Source organism: Eulemur rufifrons, chromosome 17 (genome assembly GCF_041146395.1).
Source record: "Eulemur rufifrons isolate Redbay chromosome 17, OSU_ERuf_1, whole genome shotgun sequence".
Lineage (NCBI taxonomy): Eukaryota > Metazoa > Chordata > Mammalia > Primates > Lemuridae > Eulemur > Eulemur rufifrons.
The window spans coordinates 71,877,757-71,895,704 of record NC_090999.1 but is presented as its reverse complement, the minus strand read 5'-3'; positions in this window follow the sequence as shown (position 1 = coordinate 71,895,704).

The following is a 17,948-nucleotide window of genomic DNA, read 5'->3' as shown; positions in this document are numbered from 1 at the left end:
TCAGGCTCATCTTCAAATGTTCCAGACCAAATTTACTATAATAATGATAACTGCTCTTTCAGTATCCTGATCTTTTTAACTGCTGTACATCTTTTCATCTATTTCCATTTTCCTTAGATAGAGTGCAGGGTAAGAAATCATCAGACCCATTTTTCAATACTATATGTCATCAGAAACAATTTTGATAATCATATTATTAGTGTGCATAACCCCATCCTTCAGAACTCTGCTAAAAGAGTCACCTAAATGTCCTGCTCTTGTTCGCATGCTCTATTTATATCTGCAAATGTCAAAAATTCTAAATGAAGTGTATGAGCCTTGCTTGATAAAGAGAGATGGCTCTCTTTTGTAAAAAATAGTTAATAAAATCCTAGCACCTGTTTAAAATTGATCTTCAAGATTCTTTTAAAATGTTCTTTAGTTAATTCAGGTGACACACATTTGTATCCTGGTTCAGGAATAGTTTTTTAATGCATGATTATTTGGGAGAGAATATTAGATTTATTACCTTTGCTAATGAACACTTAGGTAAAAGTGGTATTCTCAAGATAAGTATTCTCATGAGGTGAACTCTGATTACCATATATTAATTTTCATTTCAGTTCAGAATTATATAAAGAATGAACCTGATGGCTTTTACATATAGAAAATGGGACCCCTCCAAAGTACACTCTGCCATAATTCTCAAGTGTCCCTGTCACTTTTATAATGTCACATATCAGTTGAACCAGAATTCATCATCATGGAAGAAATTCCAGAGTTTTAAAGAAGCAGTGGGTAAACCTAAAAGAAACAGTACTTAAATCTCAGTTCTTTAAAATATTTGTGTTAGCCCTGTTTCAGTGGGCCTGCGGGGAACGACTTTTAAGAACGCTCAGTGAATTGGTTGAGCTGTGCCTTTCCTGTGTACATCTAAGAGAGTCCTTTACTTACCTGCTCCTTTTTTCACTGCACCATTTAACACAGAGTCAAATGCAACAGAGAATGCAATTCTTCAGTAACTCCAAGGTGCAGTATAATCAGGGTCTGCACCTCTAATATTTGAGACAATGCCACAACTTCTCAGTACCAAACAGCATCTCCAATGCCGTAGAACTCATATTCTCTGAAAAATGTGTCCTTGTCCTGAGGAATCTTGGGCCGATGCCTATATATATCAGGGAACTAACACAACCAGAATTTTAAGGAAAAAAATTGATTCGATTAACTAACTAAAACTGAACAGGGAAAAAATTTATGTGCCTTTATGAACTTGAAGAACTATTGGTACCTTGACCATTATGTGCTATAAAAATTTATGCAAGGTATTTGGTGTTCTGGTAAAACTAAAAAATAGCTTAGTGTACATTTGCTACAACAGAGAAACAGCACATTTACATAATTAATTAGTTTACACTTAACAATATTTTTATCCTGTGTATCTTTTTTAAAGTATCTCTCCAAATGGCTAATTTTTTGGTGAAAGATGATAAAAATTAGCATTAAAAATTTTAACTCTTTTATTGTAACATAATGTACATCCAGAAAAATTCACAAAAATGTATAGTACAGCACATTATCGCAAGGGAAAAACACCAATCTAAGAAATAAAATATCTTCCAAGTCCCTCACCCCATGTTCCTTCTCAATGAGTATCCCCTCCCTTCTTTCCAAAGGTTTTTCAGTTTTAAAAGAGGTGCACACGTTTTTTGATAATCCTTCCTTGAAAATGTGGGGACTAATTCCCCTCCCCATGTGTGTACTGGACTTAATGACTTGCCTTGAACAAATGGAATATGGCTAAAGCAGCAGAGTGTGACTTCGGGACTAGGCTACAAAAGGCATTATGCTTCTGCCTTATAGGGGCTCTTAGATCACTCACTCTAGAGGAAGCCAACTGCCATGCCATGAAAACACTCAAGCCACCAGTGTGGGGAAGAATTGAGGCACTCTGCCAAAGTCAGTGAGTAACTAAGGCCTCCTGCCAAAAACCATGCGAATGAGCCATTTAGAGCTGTATTCCCCTCTCCCAGTCAAGTCTCAGATGACTGACGCTCTGGCTGGTATTTAGACCAAAACCTCACGAAAGATCCTGAGCCACAACCATCCAATGAAGCTGCTCCAGAATTCTTGATCCACAGACACTATATGATAATAAATGTCTATTGTCATTTCGGGGCATTAAGTTTTTAAGTAATTTGTTCTGTAGCATTATAATGAATACAAAAGGTAACCACTTTCCTGACTGCTAACACCAACCATAGTTTAGTTCAGCATGTTTTTGAATCTCCTAGTAATAGAACTATTATTATTTATTCAACTTATTTTACCCAATAGTTTTTTTCAGATTCATCTATATTATTACGTATAACTGTGGTTCATTTATTTCCATTGTTGCATAATATTCCAATGATAAATATGCCACAATTTGTTTATCTTTTCTACAGATAACATTTTATCTAAGTTTTTCACTATTTAAATAATATTTCTTTGAACATTCTTATACATGTACTTTGGTGAATATGAAAGCATCTTTTTATTGAGTGTGTACCTAAGACTAAAACACTGGGTCATAGGGCTTGCGAATGTTCAAATTTAGCTCTTAATACAAATATCTTTTAAAGTGGTTGGAAAAATTTACACTTCCATTAGCGGTATTGAGAATCCTATATCTTTCACAGCAATTGGTATCATCAGGGTAAATATTTCATCACTTTTTCCAACTTAAAATTGATCCCATAAAGATATATGCACAGTGTAAGATGATGTAAGCAATTTCTATATCTGACAAAGGGCTTATATCAAAAGAATATAAAGAATTCCTACAAATAAATATAAGAATGTAAATGAAAAAAGTCAATTTGTAAAATGGGCAAAAAACTTGAAGAGACATTTTTTTAAAAGAGAATATTAAATGACCAGAGAAAATATGAAAAGATGTTCAACATTAATAGTTATCAGTGGGGAAATGCAAATTAAAATCACAATAACATACCTACCACTACACACCCACTAAAAAGACTAAAATTCAAAAGACTAAAAAAAAGAAAGCAAGTTTTCACAAGAATGTGGAATAAATGGAATTCTTACACATTGCTGTTGAGTGTAAGGTGCTACAACTTTGTAAAACTGTTTATCAATTAATATTAAAGTTAATGAGTAAACATACCCTTACCCAGGTATTCTACTTATAGATATATACAGTAGAGATATAAAAGTACATGTCCACAAATATGTATTGCTTATGTAGTTTTATTTGTAATTGCCCAAACCTAAAAAATAAAAAGTTCCAAATATCTATCACAAGACAATGGACAGATAAATTGTGATTTATTCATTCAGTGGAATACTAATCAACTGCAAAAATGCCCAATTTATACCAGGTGATAGAGACTTCAACAGACAGAGCAAAATTCCCCTGAAAATCCAACATGGAGGGGCAGGATTCTTACCTTGCTCCTATCTGTCCAGCTCTTTAGGGTTTCCTCCAAACCTAAGATATTGGCCCTTGTCTCCCTCTTCTGCCTCAGCTTCCTACACATGTTCAACATGTCCTCCAGGTGTCCTGGCTTCTGCCCTTCAAACCGCCCACAGTCCCCTACATATGCCATTCATCTTTGTACCCCCCTGCCTTTACTGATGAGGCTTCTCTCTATGGAACACTGTTTCCTCCTATTTCTCTGTAGAACAACTTCCCTTAGTTCTTCAGTACCTCTTAAGAGTCCCTATCTCCAAATACAGCCAAATTCTACTAGGGGTTACGACTTCAACGTATGAATTTGGAGATGGGGACAATTCAGCCCGTAACAGTAAGAGAAGTGAGAATTATCTCATTGCTGGAGTGGGGAGTGGTACAGAAGAGGAGAATCCTGAGGGAACTTTCATGAGGGTGCTAGAAATATTCTTGATCTGAAATATTCATGATCTTAGTGTCGAATATATTTGTGTACATATGTAAAAATTAATTGGGTTCTACACTTTAGAATAGCATACTTCATTTTACACAATGTATGAATTACTCAATAAAACAAAATTAAAGATTCTTTTAGTATCATTATGGATAACACTTCTGAGATTATAGTTATGGTGTCTTAAAATTCCAGGTTCAATGAACCATCTATGCCTCTTCATTAATTTTAACACTATCAGATATTTATCCATACAACAGATATTTATTGAGAATCTACTATGTGCTATGAATTGAGATGTAAATATAAAAGGCAACTTCAACATGTCTTATAATATTTAACTGAAAGAATTTAGAAGAACTTCAGAAAAATTTCATTTCATTTCTTCATCCAAATTCATGCTACCTACATCTCTTGAAAGAGGAAGAAATTATAAAAATTTATCAGTCAGAAAATATCAGTTTATTTAATTTAATAAATTTACAATTATTTAAAAATATTAAATGTTCACAAAGGAAAAAAGAGAAATATGATATAAAACTTTTCCCCAAATCATATATTTATATAATATGATAATTTAATATCACTAGGCTTAAAAGAAATAATGTTTCCTGTTGAAACCATGCTTTAGAATCTGTATAACTAATGGAGTCCATGCAAGTTCTTATTCTAATGGTAAATGAAAAGATTCTCAAATCTGTACTTTGCCTGGAGTTGATTATCCTTTATCAACTTTCAACAAATGGGGCCTAAGTTACTAGTAAACTATAACATAAAAGATAAATAATGTATAATAAAACCTTCTTAAAGTTTTTCCCACACCTATATCCCTGTTTCAAAGGCAGGTGACAAGTCTCACAAATTCTTAGTCATGTTTATTTGGCAAATATTAAGGCAAATAGTGGATGTACAAATGTCTTAGCCCACTACTTCTTATTAGACAACATAGAGATCCGGAAAAGATAATGTATTAATAAGACTGTGAATTCTAGGACTTCAAGATCCACAACTTAGGCAGATCAATTTTACTCAGTAAATATTGCTTCACCCATACTTTTTTCCACCAGTAGGAAGAAAAATGTTGTCTTTAATTTAAAAAAATAATTAATCATTACAAATAATCTCCCAATGCATAATTTCTTGTTTTTTTTTTTTCTACTCATTGACATTTCTCATGTATCTGATAAAACAAAACAGCTAAATGCAATTTCTTCATACACACACAAAAGAAAAGCAAAGAAAAAAAAGGGAGAAAAGGATAGCAGTGCCCAGAATGGGTAAAAATCCTTTTAGTTAAAATATTCATGTCAGCAAGGTAGATATTAGAAAATACTTTTCCAGCACTGCTGTTTCATATTCCAGTCCATACTGAAATTTAGGTGAAACCTGCCTTTACAGGCTTTCATCCGAACATGCACTTATTGAACACTCCTTCTGTTCCAACCAGTGTTCTAGCTACTGTGGATACAGCAGTGAACAACATAGTCTCTACCTTCATGGAGGTTACATGTCAGTGTGATTAATAATACAGTACGATATATGATATGATATGAAATATATGCACATATGCACATAAATTATTGGCTAGTGCTTTGATGAAAAGTTGAAAAATTGTTTTTTAAAATAAATCAGGGTAAGGGGATAGAGAAAAATGATGGGAGAGAAGGTAATTTTACACAGGTCAGAAAGGTTCCCTTTGAGAGTATGAAATTTGAGTTGAGAAATGGAGAAAAATGAGGACTTTAGCTGAGCTCTGACAAAACCTTAGGGAAGAGCTTTTCAGGCAGAGGAAAGAGCGTGTGAAGAGGCTCAGAAAAGTAAATATGCTTATTATTTTTGAAGAACTGCCAGAAAAGCAACATGACGGGAGCAGCGATTATAAGTGAGAAGACAATGAGGGCAGTAAGCTATCCCAGGGCCAGATGATGAAGGCCCTTTTTTGCCACATTAAGGACTGAGGAATTTATATCTCAGGGGGATGGGAGGCCACTGGTGTTTCTGACAAAAGCTGACTAATGTTTTTAAATCTTCACTCTGTTGGTCATGGGTAAAGTAGACTAAGGGGGATGAGAGTTGAAGCCTCAAGAAGCGGCAGGAGATTAGTGCAGAAATGAAGTTCTGGTGGCCTTATCAGAGCAGTAGTGGGGGGTATCGGGGAAACAAGAGACATAATGAATATGGAACTGAACAGATTTGAAGTGTGAGAAAAAGAGAAGACTCAATGACGACTCCAAAACTTTTGTGCTTAGGAACTGAGTGAATTTTTACTGAGATGGGAATGAGTAGGGGGGGAAATAATGAGTAGAGTATGGAAGTCAAGAGTTTTGTTTGAAACATGCTAAATAGTAAGATCTTTTAGACATGAAAGTAGAGGTGTTGAGTAGGAAATTGGATGCACAAAAAAAAAAAAAAGTGGAGCTTAATACGAGTATCCAAAACTGCAGATTATATATTAATATATAGGAGTCATGGCATTTAAATAGATTTAAAGTTCCAGGACTGGTGAAATTGCCCAGGGAGCAAGTATAATATAGTACCCAGATTGCTCTCAGTGAATCACATCTCCTCCATTCTAGGCCAAGCACTTCAGTTGATATTCAACCCAAACTGAAATTCCTTGCATTAAGCAAATCAGAAATTTCATCTGCTTGGCTAAACAATGATTTCAGGGTTGGGTCATGTTCTGATTTCAGCTATGAGAAAAGATAAACTTCAGGGAAAAAAATTTTCTTGATTTTCTTTAAAAACTACCAGGAAAAAGTACTCTTTAGAAGGAAGACTGAATTAGCATGAAGTGGACCCTGCAAAAGAAAACTACAGAAATGGAAAGAAACTAACTACTTACTCAAGATGGTCATTGATCAACTATCAGCCGAAGCCAGCATATTTCTGAGCTTTTAATTTAGGAAAACCAATAAACATCCTTAGTCAAGCCAGTGTTTTGGTTGTTTTCATTAATTTTAAAAAGTAAGATCAAAATAGAAAAAAAGGTAAAAAGGAAGGAGGAAAGAAAGGAAGGAAGGGAGGTAAGTAGGAAAGAGAAAATTCTTCAGTCTGAGTAGTACAAATGAAAAATGAACTAGAGAAATGTATTTGTTCACTCCCTAAAAGAGCTGTTCCCACTATTTCTTACATAACATACTAATACCAAAAGTTTAGGGTGAGAATGAACCTTCAGAAATTTGGTCCTCTTGGTAGTTAAGACAACAAATGGAAAGGACCTGACACCTCTCCATTTTACACATGGAAATTGATACCAATGAAAATTGGTCGCTTGCTCAATGTTACATTATCTTACCACTATCAGGTACCATATTGTTGGAACCATAATACTCTTACTCTTGAAATTTGCTTCCTCAAGCCACTCTGAAAAGAGTCATCAAGGCATCCTAAAGCTTTTAAGAAGCTAGAAGCCCATGAGAGGGAAAAATTTGTTAGCATTATGTTCCAAAATCCCAATGGATAAGACCATGGACTTTGTTGTGCTTATTTATTAGGGGTAGAGTACTCAGCTTTTATTGTCAAGAGATCAATAACATCACCATCTAAAACATTTTTTTCAACACATTATAAACTAAAATAAAACATAACAGTAGGAATTTTCTAGTACTTGAATTTTCAAGAATTACTGTGAACAAAAAGAAAGCATTCCAATTAGCATGGCTTTGAAGGAATAGAAAAAGGATCATAGGGTTTCTTTCCCCTAGACTTGCTTTGCTATTCACCTGGACTTTGCCTTAGTGCTTGGCAGATGCAAGGAGAATTGAGGATTATGTTTATCTTTTCTGTTGACATCTGGAAAAAACCCCAGGCAAAAGTCAGCAGCCGTTAATTCAAATAAGTGTAGTTCCTTTGACAATGCAATTGGACATCTTTCTTTTCTAAAGATATAAAGTCTCTTTCTAATCCATCATGTTTTTGCCATATATAAGCTTTGCTACATAACTTACATGTTGGAAAGTAGTTCAAATAACATTGTAAGTACTTCTTGCATTTCTTATAAATGTGTAGTTGTAAAAAAAAAATAATAATTTTCAACAGCTCAATTTTGGGTAGCTTCACATATACCAGAAACACCTGCAAGCTACCTCTACAAATACCTTGCTTCCTAACATTGTATATTTTAAATATTTATGTGTGTTACTCATTAAATATTCCTAATTGGCATTTGTTATTCAAAGCTCTCTATCATCCCATCCTTAAAGAGAAAGTAGTCTGGTTTACATGAGATTAGAATCAAATTCAAATATTTTATTATTTATTTATTTGTTTATTTTGGCAGACAATGTTAGTTTGTTAGTTGGAGCAAGCAATGTTCATTTACATTTGAGACTTGCAATTTACAGCTTCCTTCTTCTATAGAGGCAAAATATTCTGGCTACCAAGAGTGTAAGACACAAATTCAAAGAGCTTTTGACAAAGTTCTTGTATTTTAGTTGCCTGCTGTGTGAAAAGAGCAGAGTATTCAAAGCATACCAAAAAAAAAAAAAAAGGGAGAAATAGAGAATTTTTGAAAAAAAATGTAAAATAATTACTACAGCAGCCACCTAATTCCATTTGAATTACATTTTGCTAGAACTATTCAAACGCTATTTGAAGTTGTAATTCCTTTGTCCTAAGCTTTACATTCTAGTCATTTTTAATAAATGTATTATGTTTTAATCTTTTCTCTTTTTAAAAAATTTGGTCAAATGCACGCTGCTTACATGGTATGGATATTGCTGAGAAACTTGATCATTTGTCTTCAGTGTAATATTTAAATGTACAGCAAATGGCTGCATAATCTCAGCACACTGAGTCTCTGATGGCATAATTAAACACGTCTTGCCTAAGATTTCTTGGGGACCCCCAGACTGGTGAGCTCCAGTGCCACAGAAAAATGCTTCCTACAGCACCGTAACTAAATCCCACATCACAATTCAGAAAGCTATCCATAGCTCTCTAGGAGCACTGCATTCACTGTTCTCGTGGAAATATTCATTCATTACATATTATGTGTGTGTTGTTTATTATGGCTTATTATTCCTAATTACTGAGTTTTAAAAGTCATCCTGAAATGTCCCTAAATAGATACACAGACAAATGACTTAACCCATTTTTGCATTTTCTCTTCATTGTTATTTTTGCCTTAGCTGGACATCTTTCTATTTCAAAGTAGATGTTTTTAAAAGGCATCAATACCCAGTAGTCTATCACATCATACCAGAAGTCATTTTTTCCATAAACAGAGAGAAAAATGCCTTGGAGGGTAAAAAAAAAAAAAAAAAAGCAGCACCATTTTATAATCAGGTTTTGACACTGATTCTGTTGAATTTATATAATTGTTGAATTTTATTGCTAGAAGTCCTCATTAACCTGAGTGATCAGACAGACAAACACAGTAGTGGACAATGTAATTTAGCCCTTGTCATGGTCTTCTCATCATTGCTGAAGGCACTTCAACCTGACATGGGATAAAATTTTAACAATGTGAATTTCAATTGAAGAAAAATAATAAAACACTGTTAAGTTTTCATTTATGGAGTTTCCATGAACAAAACTAAGTGTTCTGTATTAGTTTAAAAGGAAATGCATAATAGGAAGAATGATATTTGATTTTAGGCTCCTATAACTATGCATTGAAATAATAAAAAGACATTTTCTTGTTATGAAAAATTGTACTTGGAAAACACTGATACTAAGACACCATGAAGAATTTAGCAAATTGACTTATTTTTGTCTTGGCCCTTCAAAATGTTACTATATTTTATGCTTTATTTAAAATAGCATAACATCTATTTTTAAAACAAAATGATACAACTTTGTTTTCTCTATCCCACGGTTATTTTCCCATAGGATTTGAGAAACATCGCTATAGATTTTCCTAAAGGGAAGTGCCATGTGATGAACGGGACTGGGAACCTTAAATCTGTTCCCAGATCCAACTTGGGTGCTGGCAAGGCCTGGATTAAACAACATATATATACATTCCTTTCAACGGTCCCCAACCTTTTTGGCACCAGGGACAGGCTTCATGGAAGAAAATCCTTCCACGGACAAGGAGTTGGGGTCAGGGTGTAGGATATTGGTCCCGGCATGACCCCAGCTCACTACATTTATTGTGCAGTCAGATCTCTCTGTCAATGACAATCTGCACGTGCAGCCGCTCCCCAGCGCCAGCACCACCGCCCCAGCTCTATCCCAGCTCATCAGGCACCAGATTCTCATGATGAGCCCGCAATCTAGACCCCTCGCTTGCTCTTGCGCCTCAGTCCATAGTAGGCAGGGTTCGCGCTCCTAAGAGAATCCATTGCCACCACGGATCTGACAGGAGGCGGAGCCCACGCGGTGATGTGAGCAATGGGGAGCACAGCAAACACAGATGGAGCCTTGCTTGCCCAGCCACCGCCTACCTCCCAGCTGGCGCCTGGCCCCTAACAGGCCAGAGGTTGGGGACCACAGCTTTAGAGTTTACTTCTGTCTCAGATAAAATGAGAATAACCCTCTGGTTTACAGGTGACTTCAATGCTTTGTCATTTTTAAAGAGGACAAATAATCTTAAGGAAAAATTATATGCACACATACACAAAATATGTCAAAAAGGTGAATCTATATTTAAGTCTACATATGCAAAGCCAGATGCATCATTTTAAAAATTGAACTCTGAAATTGGACTACTAAAGTTCAAATGCCATTTCTGACCATTACTTTATGGTGACCCCAGGCAAGTTACTTAACTTTTCTGCAACTTCATTTCCTTATATGAATAAAATTCTATCTCCCACATAAGTAGTTTTGATGATGAGAACTGTTAATACATGTGAAAGTACTTACAACAGAGCCCAGCTTGTAGCCAACATTACGTAGGAATTTTAGCTATGATTATCATTGTACTAAAGCGTATGGAGCATGTTAGTTACCCCACTAGAATCTCAGGCAATCGAGATGAAAAATAAAAATTTAAAAAATAAAAAATAAGATTTTATGCTTGTGTTTACTCAATAAAAAGAAATTAGTATTCAAACTTCAATGGATTATTTCTGTTACACTTGTATGTTCTATGAATATTCTAAAATTCATTGTATTGTATCACTTCATGCCTTCGGTATTGTTTTACTTCCAATAAACTTCCTCCCCCATTCAAAAAAAAAGAAAAAAGAAAGAAAGAAAAAGAAAAAAAATGAATTGCTAGAAGCCTAATCATAATTCTCTAAATGGTTTCCATACCAGGGTAGGGTTGATAAAAGAAGACCAATGTCAATTACGCCATCTCATGGTTAGAAATACAAGAGTTACAGTAAATTCATCTGCTTTATTTTTGAAGAAATTTTTTTTTAATTTGTACCAAAGCTTATGGAAAAGGAGCTTTGTTGGGAGTCCAAAACTGAGCTATGTGATTTGGGGGATAAATATAGAATCTGATATTCAAGTAGAAACATGGGTATCAGGATATGATTTACCCCAAGATATTGTGTTTCTAAAAAACAGGAATATTTTAAATTTTTACTTCAGCAGAATATCTTTCAGAGTTTTTCTTTATATTCTACACGTGCTTATTAGTTTTTTAAGATTTCTTTGGTCAGCTGTTCCCAATACGCTTATACTTACATGAATAGAATTCTATCTCCCACATAAGTAGTTTTGATGATGAGAACTGTTAGTATACATGAAAATACTTACAGCAGTGCCCAGCTTGTAGTCAACATTACACAAGAATTTTACGATAAAATGTCAGTCACAAAAGATCACGTATTTTATGATTTTATTTATATGCAAAATAAGCAAATCTAGAGACAGATAATAGTGTTTGCCTACAAATGGAGTGGAGGAGGAGACTTGCTGAAAAGTAAGGAGTGACTACTAATAAATGCAGGGTTTCTTTTTGGAAAATATTCTAAAACTGATTGTGGAGATAGTTGCATAAGCCTGTGAATATACTGAAAATTATCAAATTGTACAATTATGTATGTTACCTGGATTATATCTCAATAAAGCTGTTTTTTTAAGAAGTAGAAGCAAATAAAAGCCATACTTCTATATTTTCAGCCTGTCTTCCCTGCATTTGAAAGGTGTTCTTTCAAGATACATTTTTATAACCAAATCTTTGACGTTTATGATCCTCTTGCCCCTTTTCCCTTAAAGATGATGCAAAGGGATGAAGGGGCTTGCTCATGATTACACAAGTAGGGGACACCAACCAGACACCAAATATCCCCTCCCCTGTTAGGCTTTTGCCAGCACTAGGAATGTTTCTTGTTTGATTTTTATGAAATGAGTTTACACCTATATTAATAAATGTTCCCTGACAATCAGTTTGTTATATTGTGACCTGTTTCTTTCTAAAATATATATTACTTATTTTTTAAAATACGTACTAAAGAAATGAACTATTTTCTTCCTTGGTCCTGTTCATTTAAATGGAATCCTTTATGTGTGATAGTTAGATCTTGCACATTCGAAATCCAACCATTTTTTTTTAATTTAGATAACTTTAAACATTTAAGTATCTTTATAATTATTGAAGGATGCCTAGAAATGGTTAAATTTGTGAAAATATATAATAAGGGTTTTTTTTCTTTCTTTCTTTGCTTAGAAATAGTCCTTTAGATGATTGCTGTTTTAAAAATAATTTCCAGGTATTGATTCAAAAGTAATCACTCATGTCATTTTGACTAGAGCTGCGGTTTTTTACATTTGACATTTAAATCACTGAAAACAATTCCTTCAGGGTCATCATCATGACATCGTAATCAAGGTTCCAAAACATGATACCTATGTGGGAATTTGCAATATTTCACTGATCACATCCTGATGGATTGCCCATCAAAAGATGGGATCTGTCCTCCACCCCTAAGAAACTCAACGTATAGTTCTTTCTTTCTACTTTAATTCTTCTGGGAATAGCTTTTTTTCTGTCCCATTCCCCTGTCTATTTCAGCCCTTGGTTTGAATCACCTACTGCTCTTATTTCCCTCCAACCCACTTCCTGAATAATTTCCCTTAGTAAACTATTTTCCCATGTGAACAATTCATCGTAGCTTTTACCTAGAGAGTATCACAATTTTCTCTCTGTGATATTGAGGAAGAATTATATCTAATATTTAGAAATAAAAGAAATGAGCCACCAATATCGTTAACAAAGTTATTATAATTAAGTCTAAGCATAGAACACAGTCTTAGGTGAGAGCTACTGTGAACCTCTAAATTAAATTGATTAATACACTTAAGAAATCAGGCTCAGATTTCACCAAATCAGACAAAAACATTGAAAAACAGTGAAGAACAGAGACCACATTCAGTGGTTAATATTAAAATCTTCTACAATATTGACATGCTATGTACAGTATTTATTTTCTATGAGACCTACTGACAATTAGATTATATGCATTTTAAATGTTTATTGAAGGCTTGTTCACTAATCCTGGTATATTTTGCAACATTGTCTCACGTGGAAGACATGTCTTCTTTTCTTGACACCCACAGTATGTTATCTAGCATGCCACGTCACATTTTTCTGCCTTATATTCTATATATGTTTTCTCTCTTCTACTAAAATAATTTTCTTGAGGTCAGAATTGACATTGAATCCTCTTTCTCTAACCAATGATACTAGGCAAACTGTTTGAATCCAATAAAGCTCACTATTTATTGCAGGAGAATATGTTCTTATCCTCTTCATAGCAATGGAGTCATTGTGGAGCTGTGAAGTAGGTTTCAAAATTGTCATTGTTTTTTAAGCTTTGAGCACTGGGATTATTTTTCCTCTTAACTAGACTACATTGCAATAATCGTTACTGGCAGAATTAGGGAGAAAATCCTCTCTTTGCAGTCTTTTGATGAAACATCAATTACTACAGAGGGTGTATTTCTAAAATCCACAAATATTACTATATCCAAGCTTTTTTTCAATGTTTTCTGAATCAAACTTACTCTTTACAGATCACATTGAACAAAATGGATCCATGCATTTCTCCCAAATGATATACAGCCAGTATCACAAGGGAATGATAGACAATCCATCTGATTGGAAATTCAACTGTCATTTAAAAGAAAATTCAGTTCTCTGAAGAACTCAGAAATTACATGTGGAAAAAATAACTTTGGCAACTTAATACCAAACCTTTCCTTAAAGATATATTTTTGTGTTAGGAACTCCTTAAAATAGTAAAAAACAAATGTGTGTATATATATATAGAGAGAGAGAGAGAGAGAGAGAGAAATAATTTAACAAAGCTCATTTTATGGGGTACAGAGTAATTTTGTTACATTATGTAGTGGAGAGGTCAGGGCTTTTAGGGTACCCATCACCCAAATAACATACACTGTATACTCCTTAAGTGATTTGAATTCATGCCCCACAATTTATCAACTGTAAGTCATTGGGCAAGTTGTATAACCTCTTTCTGCTATTGTTTTCTCATCTGAAAAATGGAGTGAATAATTGTACCTATCTCATGAGGTTATGTGGCTTAAAAGAAATAATGTTCATTAGAGTTTAGTAGAGTACTAACACATAGTTTAACATTCTATTTTTTTTAGTTTAACATTCTAAATTTTTTACAATAAAAATATCATACAATAGGATGGGTAGCTGAAGTGCTGAAGTTTTCTTTATCTTAGTATCTTTCTGATGTTTCAAACAAAAATATATTATTACTAAAGTAATCTCAAATAATTTACTAGTTTGGAAAATAATATCTCATTATAAGCACCTAGTAAAATTGTAAAATTGTAGGCAACATGACTCATTCAAATAAGACTCAAAGTTTGGTTTTGTCATATGAACTATTTCCAAAATCTTGGGCAAAGAATAATTCTCTATATCAGAGGACATTATCTTCATCTATTTTACTCTACTAAATAGCTTGGTGGAGGGGCATGGGGGTGAAGAGTAGTTACCAAAAAGAAAGAGACTCCCCCAGCAAGCTAGATTAGCTACATTGATTTGGTCCCCAAAGTGAAGCCATATTGTTCTGCCATGTAAACTAACTTTGAACCACCAGAAGATCCAGACGGGTGTCAGCAATTGGAAGGTATGGCAATTTCTCAGAAAGTGGCAGCGACCTAGTTGCCTAAATCAACTTGAGAAGAAAGCTCCAATATTTGAGGGTAACGGGAGAAGGGGGAATAAAGACTGCCAAGAATCCAATCCTTCAGGGGAATTGCATGAGGTCCAAGGCAGAAATGCAGGCATGGAGGAATTCATAAGGACTGGGATGATACTCTGCAAGGTGATTTGACAATAAATCTGAAAAACTGGACCTCCTTAAATTCCTCCTACCCAAAGTAAGAGCAACCTGGGTTACAGCTATGGGTGGAGGTCAAATGGCTCCAATTTGAGAACACAGACCTCCATGTCTGTTGACTCTCATCCTGGCATGGGAAGGCTGCTTGGCAGAATACTGCTCAATGGAAAGATTACTAGCAGCATCTAGTGGCCTGCCTATGTAAATGCCCCTGGACCTAGGTCCTAAGGCAGAAAATTAGAAAATTGAGATACTAAACATGAACTGTGATGGAATTCTCATTCTGGGAGAATGACAGCAGATATAAGCGAAGTTGTTTAGACTACCATGTTCAAAGTATCATGGGAACATAAGGAAATGCAAGGTGTTCAAATAGTTTAGTAGAACTGTGTCCCTACTATATTTTACCCAGTTAGATAAAATCAGCAAAGTATGGCTGAACATACTTATCTTTTCATATTTTTTTATATTTTATATTTTTTATAATTTTATATATACAAAAATTAAAGTAATGAAGAGGTGATTCAGAGAGACTAACATATGACATATTGCCTGCCTTCAAGCTACATGTGGTTTTAGAGCCTGCTTGGATTCTACTTGTATGTCTACAAACCAGCATTTTTAACCACCGTATTGCATAAGCAGTTTCCATATTGTAACATTAAATGGAAGGATTTTTACTGTTTTCTATTTACCTACTTGTCTAAATCATTTACCCTTATGTCTGTGATTATCAAAATGTAATTTATTCTAAATAGTTCTGAGGATCTGTTAAGACAAATCATTTGGAAGAAGTATTCCATTGAGGAGACAACTACCTACGGTGACAATTTTGCCAAGTATCTGAGCATAATAGGGCATCAGTGTATTTTTTTCAAAGAAACACTCATTTAACAAAATTTTTCAAAAGGATCTTAAAGGGATAGAAGAATATACCAGAAAAAAATCTGTTTGATAACGGAAAAAAAATCAATTAATTAAGCTCCCCTTTAAAGGCAGAAAAGACATGTAAATTATCTGAATTTCCATTCACTTGGCTGCTTTTAAAATCTTAAGGAGCTAGTTAAATCTTGCCTCTAATTGTTGTATTAGAATTTAGTTTTGATAAATAAGGATCACTCTTTTTCTGAATGCAGCATAGTTGCAAGTTTCTCTTTAAAGCCTTTTAGAAAAGAGTTCTTTTTATTCGTAGCTCACTTCTTTCTCTTCTTTTCTTAATTAGTAGCTTGAATCTGATTTTCCCTGTTTTAAATTGAGCAGGCTGTGTGGCTAAATGGTGTTTTTGACATTCCTGCACTGGGGACAGATTCAAACGGAGGCAGAAGACAATAGAGATTGACTGCATACTTCATGGGCCCCAATCGAGGGAAATGCTGGTAATTACAGGAATTCGGCAACACTTTGTCTCTTGGCATCTGTACTTGGAAAAACAATGAAATAATCATGGACAAATATGATGTGAAATGTGTTTATGGAGCAGCATGTTTTATTAACACTGAGCACTACAGAGAGATAAGCACCACTTGCTAATTTTAAAATTTCTATGAACTGTGGCAATTAAGCCTAATAATTATTTAAAGACTATAATAAAGATGAGGCTATTTTGTACTGCATTTTAGAGAAAAAAAAATATGTAAGGTGTTAAAGTTCAGTTTATACGGTGCATTGCTGTGCAATTTTGTACTATTCTTACCTGGTATGATTTGAAACTGGATACATTTCCTGACATGTTGGTCTCCAACCTAAGGATATCTCAGTTCTCATTTTGCTTCTTTGCTAATTTTGTCTTGTTTTGGTTGTTGTGGAAACTACTTGTTGGGGGTCTTTGGTACCTAGATGTTAATTTTATAGAGTGTTGCCAAACACCCTGGGTGGCCATCAGGAAACAATAGGTCTAAGTGAATAAAGCACTGAATATATCAACTCTTTCTTTCAGAATGGTCATTTTCCCTATTACAGATTATTCTAAGTGACAAAAAAGCGCCGCTTTTTGTTTTTAGTCCTTTGATGGAAAACTATTTTTAAAAGGGAGGCTTGTTACTACCCTGGGCAGAGCACAATATTGTCTTCCACTGTTAGCCCAATGATATAATAACAAATACAAGCTGGATATCAAAGCAACCCGAACTAATATTGTAGGATTAAGAACATAAACAGACAAATTATTGGTCATTAAAAAAGATTTATTTTAAGGAAAAGTTTAGTGTATTTTAGCTTGATATCCTATAGGGAAGACAAAACATTTTATTAATTAGTATATCTTCTATTTTCACCCCTCCATATTCTTATGATATCTTTGCAATTCATTGTCATTTCCTGAGTACTTTTAAAAGATAAACTTGCATATTTTACTTTGTAGCATGAGAATAAAACACAATGAATAGCTATTCTCTGTATATAAGCTAAGGAATACCAAACTTCATTCATCTCTGTTCTTTCCTGACAGAGCAAGTTTACTGTGGCATTTATACTTAAAAAAATAATTGTATTTGGTATAGAAAACAAACACTGCCAATAATTACATCTGAACCAGATTTCTATCAGCAGGAATGGAGTATGATTGTCCTGACACCATCCCCTTAACAATAATAAAAAACTAGATGAGTTGATTTGCAACACTGTATCTATTGTTTACATTCTCCTGCATTTTCAACAAGATTATCCTAAAATGTTGGTATGCATTCCATTTTTCCAAAGAAGCAATTTCTTAGTAGACCTGTAACATGATAAAGAACCATATTACGAAGTAGATTGTGCCAATAGCATCTCTTTAATGCCTTTTTTTCCCCCCCACATAGTTAAAGAGGAACAGAGCAGGCCTTGGGCAGAAAGACAA